A 7,840-nucleotide genomic window follows, 5' to 3' on the forward strand; every position below is an offset into this window, starting at 1 on the left:
TAGAAGCCTTTAGTAGTTAATAAATATGGCATTTCAAGTCAATGGATAAAAGATGGACTATACAATATATATTCCAATTGTTGATGTGGGATAAAAGGCCCCTGCCATCATAAAATAAATTCCAAATGGATTAAAGACCTAAATGTGAAAAATGGAACCACATGTGTGTTAAAAGAAAATGTAAATCATGTTTAAGACATTAGGATAGGGAAGATCTTTATATAGAAACAAAAAGCAAAATCACAGTCACGCATCACTTAATGACAGGCACATGTTCTGAGGAAGGCTTCATTAGGCAATTTTGTCACTGTGTGAACATCATAGAGTGTACTTACACAAACCTAGATGGTATAGCCTACTACCTACCTAGTCTATATGTAACTAATTTTATGGGACCACCATCATATATGCAGTCTGTCATTGACTGAAACATCATTATGTGGTGCATGACTGCACACTAAAATTTAAAATGTCTTAGAATTCAGAAGCCATAAAGAAAGTTAAAAAGAGAGAGAAATCAGAAGAAAACATTCACACCTTGTGTAACAGAAAAATTTTTGAAACAAATATAGAAAATGCCTACAAATCAATAAGAAAAAGGGAAATTATTATAGGGGAGGAAAGACCTTTTCCTATACCCTCTGAAGTTCAGTGGCTGGGGCTGAGAATTAAATTTACAAAAGACAGATTGACAGGAGCAAAGCATACAAATTTTATTTGACATTAATATTTTTATGTATACATGGAAGCCTTCATATATAAGAAATGAAAACCCAAAGAAGTAGTTAAGCTTGAGTGCTTATATACCATTTTAACAAAGAATGAGGTGCCAGCCTGGTGGTGCAGTAGTTAAGTTCGCATGTTCCACTTTGGCGGCCCAGGGTCCACAGGTTCGGATCCTGGGTGCAGACATGGCACCGCTTGGCAAGCCATGCTGTGGTAGGCGTCCCACATATAAAGTAGAGGAAGATGAGCATGGATGTTAGCTCAGGGCCAGTCTTCCTCAGCAAAAAGAGGAGGATTGGCAGCAGATGTGAGCTCAGGGCTAATCCTCCTCAAAAAACAAAACAAAAAACCCCAAAGAATGATAAATTGTGGAGACTGACTAGACAGGAAAAAGGAGTTTGGGTTAGGGTTGGTAAATTAGGAGAAAGTGACTAGGAAATATATGGGGGAAACTAATGAAAGACAAGGGTTATTTTAGTAGGTTTGTTTATACCTACTATTAATCTTGGTGTTGACTCCCCATCTCCAGTAATAAGAATATTCTCCTCTTCCTGGTACAGGGAGGGCACCTTTCTCATGGGAAATTTTATGCCCTACTTTAGATAGAAAGGGGGAGGTCACAGAGTCCTTCCTATATTTGCTTTTTCTCAATTATCTTCCACTCAATCAACAGGCCAAAGTGGCATATTTTGGGGTGGCATGTTCTGATGCCCTTCACTACATATTAGAAAAATGAGTACATTACATGAACAGGTTATTCATAGAAGAGGAAACACAATGGGCCAATAAGCAGATAAGACTGTTGGGGGCCAGCCCGGTGGCACAGTGGTTAAGTTCACATATTCTGCTTCCGTGGCCCAGCATTTGCTGGTTCGGATTCCAGGTGCGGACCCGTGCACTGCTTATCAAGCCATGCTGTGGCAGGCATCCCACATATAACATAGAGGAAGATGGGCACAAATGTTAGCTCAGGCCCAATCTTCCTCAGCAAAAAGAAGAGGATTGACAGCAGATGTTAGCACAGGGCTAATCTTCCTCAAAAGAAAAAAAAAAAGTGCTGAAACTCATCAGTAATCAGGGAAATGCAAGTTTAAATAATGAGACAGTTTAACCAGATTGGGAAATTTTGAGAATATGGAGTGTTGGCAAGGGTAAGTGGATATCTCCATGCTGTGCTGCTAGGAGTGTAAAATGCTCCGGCCATTTTGGGGTGCAACTTTGGAGTGTGATTTAGCACATTCTGATTTGGGGTTAAGAGTGGCAGGTTGAAAATATTGGAGAGGTTGTGGAGAAAAAGGAACCCTCATACACTGTTGGTGGGAATGCAAACTGGTGCAGCCACTATAGAAAACAGTATGGAGATTCCTCAAAAAATTAAAAATAGAAATACCATATGACCCAGCTATCCCACTGCTGGGTATCTATCCAAAGAACTTGAAATCAGCAATCCAAAGAGACCCATGCACTCCTATGTTCATTGCAGCATTATTCACAATAGCCGAGATGTGGAAGCAACCTAAGTGCCCATCAACTGATGATTGGATAAAGAAGATGTGGTATATATATACAATGGAATACTACTCAGTCATAAAAAAGGATAAAAATTGTCCCATCCACAACAACATGGATGGACCTTGAGGGTATTATGTTAAGGGAAATAAGACAAAGAAAGACAATCTCTGTATGACTCCACTCATATGCAGAAGATAAACAAACATGTGGACAAAGAGAACAGATTAGTAGTTACCAGGGTAAAGGGGAGTGGAGGGTGGGCACAAAGGGTGAAGTGGTGCACCTATAATATGACTGACAAATAATAATGTACAACTGAAATTTTACAAGGTTGTAAACTATCATAACCTCGATAAAAAATAAAACAGAAAAAAAAAGTGGCAGGTTCAGCACACACCTTAACCTCTGCTCCTTTTTTTTTTTTTTGAGGAAGATTAGCCCTGAGCTAACTGCTGCCAATCCTCCTCTTTTTGCTGAGGAAGACTGGCCCTGAGCTAACATCGATGCTCATCTTCCTCTACTTTATATGTGGGACGCCTACCACAGCATGGTCTTGGCAAGTGGTGCCATGGCCGCACCTGGGATCCAAACCAGCGAACCCGGGGCCACCGAGAAGCGGAACGTACAAACTTAACTGCTGTGCCACCAGGCGGGCCCCCTCTGCTCCTTTCAGAAACTCAGTATAAGGACAGGAAAGGCATTTTTTTCAAATGGCTTAAACTCACAAGAACAGCAAGGATGGTAAAGAAGATAACAGCATCAATATTTTGGACACTGAAAAGCTGATAGATGAATGAAAACTGATTTGGTAAACCCAAGAAAGCTGAAACAGGAATGATGAAAGCCAAGAAGCAATCTTATTATGACACAAACCCCCCTACAAGGCTTAGAAACTGGCAGTGTCAGGTACCTCTAGGAGTTGGCGTGAAAGTCTTTCTGATTCACATTCTGTTTGCCACTTAGACCACCCAAGCCCTCCCTACCTCTACACGGCTAAGCAATTTTGTCTACCTCAGGGAAGATTGGAGGTTACCTGAGATTTAACGTGAAGTTAAGTCATCTTTAGCTCGGGGCCTAGCACTTGCATGGGCCGCTTCCAAGGCCCTGGGAAGGGCCCAAGAAATGTGTTCAAATAGTCATTTTGTTTGTTCTAATTTGCAAAACTAAGTTATTTTTTTTCTTTCTCTCAAAGTTCCCAAATTGCGTAAGTTTCAGATGCTGCAAAACTGGGATCTGCTGCTGACTAGAGGATTGTCATGTGGGGAAGATAAACCAGGAAACTCTATTTGGAGGAAACCAGACCTTGTTAAGCTGAGGTCCTACACTGAAACGAGAGCGATTTAACACAGGTTTATGTACAGTGAAAGTTTGTATACTAAAAGTTCACACGCCCAGCCTCCTCCAACCTAGCTCGAAGAACGCTGGCAGCTAGGATTATACTCTCCAGGCAGGAGATTGGAAGATCCTTTTCTTAGAAATGTAACACCCAGGGCTAGCCCCATGGCTGAGTGGTTAAGTTCTCACACTCCACTTCAGCGGCCCAGGGTTTTGCTGGTTCGGATCCTGGGCGCGGACATGGCACCGCTCATCAGGCCATGCTGAGGTGGCGTCCCACATGTCACAACTAGGAGGATCCATAACTAAAATGTACAACTATGTACTGGGGGGATTTGGGGAGAAAAAGCAAACAAACAAACAAAAGATTGGCAACAGTTGTTAGCTCAGGTGCCAATTTTTAAAGGAAAAAAACCCAAGGAATTCTAACACCCGAAAGATCTAATAATGTTGAATCTGCGGTATCAAAAGAAAGGGCTCAGTGAAATCACTCTTCAATACAGCCCACAATTGCTGAGCCTCCCTTCCTCGCCACTCAGACATACAACGCTGAAGTCTTCTCTTAAGTCTAAATATATACACCAAAAGCCAGCATTTTATGGAAAAACAAGAAGAATAAATGTAAATAAATGGGAAAAACACTTAAAGCAATGAGAGAATTTAACAAAGTAAGAAGATATAAAATTAACCTTAAAAATCTATAGTCTTCACCAAAGAAGAAATATAGATGGCAAAGAAGCATATGGAAAGATACTCCACATCATGTCATCAGGGAAATGCAAATTGAAACAATGGGATACTACTACATACCTATTAGAAAGGCCAAAATCCAGGACATTGACAACACCAAATGCCGAAGATGTGGAGCCACAAGAACTCTCATTCGTTGCTGATGGGAATTCAAAATGGTAGAGCTATTTTGGAAGAAGTTGGCAGGTTCTTATAAAACTAAACATACTCTTACCATATGATCCAATTGTGCTTCTTGGCATTTACCCAAATGAATTAAACACTTACGTTCACACAAAAATCGTCACATGGATGTTTATAGGAGCTTTATTCACAATTGCCACATCTTGAAAGCAACCAAGATGTCCTTCATTTGGTGAATGGATAAACTGGGTACACCTAGACAGTGGAATATTATTCAGTGGCTAAAGAGAAATGAGCTATCAAGTCATGAAAAGATATGGAGGAAATATAAATGCATATTACTAAGTGGAAGAAGTCAATCTGAAAAGGCTACATACTGTATGCTCCTTAATTATATGGCAAAGGCAACTATAGAGACAGTTGATCTGTGGTGCCAGGGGTTGGGGTTGGGCACAGGGATGAATAGGTGGAGCACAGAGGATTTTTAGAGAAGTGAAAATACTCTCTGTAATACTATAATACTATACTCTCTATCATACTATAATACTATAATGATGGATACAAGTCAATACACATTTGTCCAAACCCATAGAACATATAACACCAAGCTGAACCCTAAGGTAAACTACGTACTTTGGATAATTATGATGTCACTGTAGACTCATCAACTGTAACAAATGTACTGCTCTGATGGGGGATGTTGATAATGGGGAGGCTGTACATATATAGGAGCAGAGGGTCTATGGGAAATCTCTATACCTTTTGCTCAATTTTGCTGTGAACATAAAACTTCTCTAAAAAAAGTCTTAAAAAAATCTATAGTCTTCGTTTATACAAACAAAAATGAGTTCAAAGGTATAATTTATATGATACATGTGTACTTAAATAATTTTAAGTACCTAGGCAAAAACATAAAAAAAGGAAACATATAAACATATATAAGGAATATAACAAACACACATCTATATATTTGAACACATATATGTTCAAACACATGTAAGGAAAACTATGCTTAAGAAACACTATGTACTTGGATAGAAATATTGGAAGACAATTCTCCATGGGTCTCTCATGTTTCTGCACATCTGGCAAACAGAGGCACTGACTGTCTTTGTTCCACACTACCTTTTAAAAAAATGTTTATTATCGAATATAATTTACATACTATAAAATTCACCCTGTTAAAGTGTACAATTCAGTAGTTTTAAGTATATTCACAGAAGTGTGCAACCAACACCACTATCTAATTCCAGAACATTTTTATCACCCCAAAAATAAACTTTGGACCTATTAGCAATCACTCTCCATTCTCTCTCCCCCCCAGCTCCTGTTAACCACTAATCTACTTTCCATCTCTAGGGATCAGCTACTCTGGAAATTTCAGATAAATAAAATTGTATAATACATGTCTTTTGAGTCTGGCTTCGTTCACCTATCATAATGTTTTCAAGATTCATTCATTCTGTAGCATGTATCAGTATTTCATTTCTTTTTATTGCCAAATAATATTTTGTCATATAATATACCACATTTTGATTATTCTCTCATCAGTTAATGGACATTTGCATTGTTTCTACTTTTTGACTACTATGAATAATGCTGCTATGAACATTCATATACGAGTTTTTGTGTGGTACCTATGTTTTCAATTCTTTTAGGTTTATTCCTGGCAGTGAAATTGCTGGGTCATATAGTAGCTCTACTTTTCAATTTTTGAGAATTGGTATACTATTATTTCTCAGGATTATTACATGTTATATCTCAAGATTTTTTTTCCTTTATAAAATTATGATCATCTATTTTTTTTATGGATCAGATGTAACATTCAGTAACTTCTTTGAAAATAGGCTTAATCATAGTCCTTAAAACATTTTGTCTAATTTTTTGGGAACGGCTTTAGGTTTTGCATGCTACAGAAACAACCAAATTTCTTTGTCAGTTACATTAATCTTATTATAAGCTCTCATTAGACCTTTCAAATTTGAAAATTATCGGTAATAAATTAACCATAGCTATTTTAAGTCTCTCTCATCTACAGATAGTATTCTTTTTTTTGGAAGATTAGCCCTGAGCTAACATCTGCTGCCAATCCTCCTCTTTTTTGCTGAGGAAGACTGGCCCTGAGCTAACATCCGTGCTCATCTTCCTCTGTGGGACGCCTACCACAGCATGGCGTGCCAAGTGGTGTGTAGGTCCACACCTGGGATCTGAACCAGCAAACCCTGGGCTGCCGAAGCGGAATGTGCGAACTTAACCACTGAGCTGCTGGGCTGGTCCCAGTTTTGTTTTATTCTGACGCTTACCTGAAGGCCCTACAGGCCGGTGTCTGTGTCTTTAACAAAGAAGAATCATTTCAGAGCGCAGTAGAAAAGGAATGTGCCAGTTCTTCAAATTATTTACACTTCAAAGAAGAGACTCTTGGGTTATCTGCCACACACCTCTTCATCTCACTGCCCAGTTCTTCTTTAACTTTATTTTTCAGTGCCATCCATTAAAGATTGAAGTCTCAAAACTTGGAATTCCACTTAAGAGGCTTTTCTGACAAGCAAGGGAGTTGAATTTCTTTGTTTTGTATTGCAAATTGTGAATACAGTAAAGCAATACTGATACAGATTCTACCAAGTCACGTTATGTGGTTATTCAGGTACCAGTTTGATTTATGTTAAATGATTCTATATGTGTTTCTCAGCATACACGTTCTTTGATGGGAGGTAAGACTGTGGGAGCTAAAACTTGTGATTTTCCCAATCCACCACCCTTACTCTAGGAGCGGGTATTCATTCGCTCAAGATTTATCATGGCTTCTTTTTCCCCAGCAGACAAAATACAATCTCAAGACTGCTCTAAGGTTTTGAATCGCCAAAATGAAAAGCCTGTTCTCAGGATCAGCTATCTAATTTCTGGGGCCCAGTGCAAAATAAAAATGTGGGGCCTCTTGTTCAAAAATTATGAGGAATTTCAAGCTAGCAATAGCGGAGCATTAAAACGAGCGCAGAGCCCTTCTAACTGTGGGCCGATCTGCGCGCACGTGTGTGCATGTCAACATATACACACAAACTTTTATATGTAAAATTAGGCTTTCAAGGACAAATTTCAAATATATGCACTTTTATATATAAATATATGTATACACACACACACAAATAACTATTCTCTTTTAAAATCTTATCTCTTGGAGTTAGTTTCTCCTGAGTTTCTCCCATGTATACATGCTACTAAACTTTGATTTTCTCCTGCTTAAAAAAAAAAATCTTACCTCCTCTTAAAACTTGAGCTGTTACTTCTAGGAAGATGATTACAACGTTTGTATCTCTACTGTATTCATTCAACAAATATTTCTTGTTTGCCAGAATTCTGTTCTGGGCATTGAGAATGGATATGACGACTGCAGGTC

This window comes from Equus caballus, chromosome 14, assembly GCF_041296265.1.
Source record: "Equus caballus isolate H_3958 breed thoroughbred chromosome 14, TB-T2T, whole genome shotgun sequence".
In the NCBI taxonomy this organism is placed as follows: Eukaryota; Metazoa; Chordata; class Mammalia; order Perissodactyla; family Equidae; genus Equus; species Equus caballus.